Here is a 3404-nt window from a genome sequence, read left to right as displayed (position 1 = left end):
AACATACAAAAAAAAGTTCAAAATTCAGACAACTGTCACAGACTCACAGTGAGAGACTGAGAGTTTGAGACTTGAGAGAGGCTGCTTAGGCGCTCAGCAACTTTGAGCGAGTGATTTTGAGATTTGGTGAGATTTAGGGTTGGGAAGAAAGAGATGAATATATACAGGTGCAAAACGACGTAGTTTTGCCTTCTATATAATTTTTTTTTTTTTTAAAAAAAAGGTTAAAGGATAAAACTATTAACTATCAATGATTCAATTTTAAAAAAATTGTTACAAATGGTTCAAAAAATTCAAAATTGTTCAAAAAATGGTTAATTTTCATTTTTCATTTTTTTTTTTTGCAAAAAATGCTTAAATTTCTTTTTCTAAAAAATGTTCAAAAAATACATTAATACTCCAATTGTGATTATAAGTAACACATTGTTGAATCTAATGTCAATTACTTAATTTGATATTATATAATCATATAGTCTCATTAAATTATATCATATGATTCATATGATTAATTATTTAAATTCTTATCATATTTACTTATAATCTTTTTTCTTGGAATTGAACTTAATATCTAATGGTAAATAGTAATGTTCAAACTCCTAAATCCTAAATTCCTAAAGTATCTAATAATGCTTTAATTAAATTGTAGACTTGTAGTTATAAGTAATATATTGTTTAATTCAATTGAATCAATTGTGATTATCATTGTACATGCATCATATGATTAACTTGTAGACTTATGACTTATGAGTTATGTCATATTATATATGTATTATTTATTATTATATAATCCTATGATTTAATGATCAAGTCATCATGTGATATAATCAATTAATCATATCAATTATAGTGATAATATATAAATTACTAAAATTATAATGATAATACATTAATACTTAAATTGTGTTTATAAGTAACACATTGGTCATTGTTTAATCTAATGTCAATTACTTAATTTGATATTATACAAATCATATCATCATTGTACATTAATAATATGATTCACTTGAAGTCTTGAATAAAGTATTTGAATTGTCATTGAATCATATGATTAAGTATTGATATTATACATTTATATTATTCATATGCATATGTAGACTTATATAGACTTATAACATATATAGGCTTATAAGTTTATAACATACATTGAAAATAAGTCTCTAGATATTTAATTGTTGTATTAGTATGAATTGGTACATTATGGTTAATAAGAAACTGTTCTTGCGATTGACCTCATTTCGAGAATGGTGCGCAGCGGTTAACGTGGCTCGCGTGATCTAGAGAATAATACCTAACCGTCGATGGTATTTAAGCTGGGCCGTAACTGACCCGATAATTAAGCCATATTCAAGTTGTTAGCATGATCGGTGCATATCTTGTCCATAACTATCATATCCGTGCATTGTGTATATCGTTGATTCAATAAATGATGCAAGTCGGGTGAGCATGGTCTCTCAAGAGTGCGACCTTGGCGAAGCGACGTGGTATCCATGCTTTCGAGACTAGCCTTTTTCTTAGTAAGCCCATATGAATGTGCTAGGCTTCTAACCGGATCAATGGGCTATGGGCTTGATTGTTAGATACCAGGCCCAATGACCCTAGCATAGATTTAGGTGTAACACAGAATAACTAACCATAGACAAGACACACACAAATGGTAGTATTTGTGCAAAGGCCCAAAGGGACAAACATAAGAGGATAGCATCAAGCTGCTTGGTTAACATCCTGACTCAACAGAAAGAGAAACATGATGATTTATACTGTTCAACTTTCCCTAAATGAGTTATCAAAACCACCTCTCATTACCCTTGGAAACTTTCTCTTGTTAAAAAATTGTAGTCAAAGATCAACTTATTGAGATGACTCATAAATTGAGAATTGTTGTAAGTACTGTGAAGAACAAATACTATTTACTAAGTTCAAAATCACAGCCGCACTTGTATTTAGTGCCGGCTGTAAGAGAGGACCAATCATCATTGCTGGGTTAATTACAACTATGTCAATACCCTTCTCTTTGGCAAGCTTCCAGGCAGTGTCTTCGGCCAATGTCTTTGAAAGCACATACCATTTAGCATTAGCACCCAGAAACATATATGTTGTGCTGAATATATGATAGTCATTAGTTGCATGGTTCCCAGTTTTATAAGTGATCAGAGAAAGGCATTGACTTTTAACAAAACACTGATGGCAGAGCATGACAGAGACTGACTGGTGCAGCATGCTCCCTCCCTAAATAATCTATTGCTTCCATGAAGAGAAGAACTTTTGTTCCCATCAAAGTTGACATCTTAGCTTAAAACAAAAAACCAAAATAAGAACAAAACACTAAATTATTTCCTCACAATCATTTGAGCCACCGCCTTCGCCTACCGCCGCCCACCAACTACTTCTGTGTCCCTCTCCGCCAGCTTGCAAGCCACCTCAGCCATCCCCCGCCCATGGGGGTGGTGCACGAAGCCACCCAAGGCCTAGGGGTGGCCCGCAAGCCACCCCCAGTGGTGGTCTCACAAGCCACTGCTAGCATAGGGGGTGGCCGCGTGAGCCACCCCCGTTAGAGAGAGAGAGAGAGGGAGACAGATCCGGCGGCGGGTGGGCGGCAGCAGATGGAGGTTGGCGGTGGTTCCATGACTTGTGAAAGGATTAATCCTGTGTTTTGCTATCTTGATTTTTTTTTTTTTTTCTTGAATTGATGAGGTGTCTCACTATGAGTGGTGGGCACAAAAACAACCTTTTGTGCAACATCCACACAGAAGACGCTCACAATTAACCATATGTTTTTAGTTAAAGCTGCATCATGATGACAAATGCAAGATCTCATAAATTACGATCGGAATCCCCGGCAATGGAGAAAAATTGCCCATCATAAATTTTATCAATCCTGGCCCTTCAATGTCATCCAAGAATCTACAAGTCACCATGTGTCATACTAATAATAAAATAATAAAATATTATTTAAATTTTAAAAAATATATATAAAAAAATGGGGTGACCGACCACCCTAGCTAAGACATGGGCCACCCCCAACCGGTCCTTGGGAGTGGCCGTAGCGGCTTACCCCATAGGGCCAAACCGGCCCCAAGCAGATCGATTTGCTGTTCTCCAGCTTCGTTCTCTCCCTCGTTCAGGATCAAAAGAAAGAATCTTTAAGGTTTTATGATTCAGAGATTTATCTTTAGGGTTAAATACTCCATACCCCCTTGGGTTTTCCAACTTTATTTTTTTCCCCCTTGGGTTTCATTTTTATCACAGGAGGTCCCTATGGTTTTGATAAGTGACCAAATTAGTCCATCCGTTAGTTGACCGTTAGGACTGACACGTGGACCAATCAGACGTCGACACGTGGCATATATATTAATTTTTTTAAAAATTTTAAAAAAAATGTATTAAAAAAAAAAAAGTCGGAAAAA

At 35.3% G+C, this 3404-nt stretch overlaps 1 pseudogene; it reads right to left on the bottom strand.

Moving 5' to 3' along the window:
- Positions 1-1701: 1701 nt before the first annotated feature.
- Positions 1702-3404, bottom strand: part of LOC132181960 (phenylacetaldehyde reductase-like) — a 5166-nt pseudogene continuing 3463 nt past the window's right edge.

This window comes from Corylus avellana, chromosome ca5 (assembly GCF_901000735.1).
Source record: "Corylus avellana chromosome ca5, CavTom2PMs-1.0".
NCBI lineage: Eukaryota > Viridiplantae > Streptophyta > Magnoliopsida > Fagales > Betulaceae > Corylus > Corylus avellana.
The sequence above is the reverse complement of the archived record's forward strand: the minus strand, read 5'-3'. Positions and strand labels throughout refer to the sequence as shown.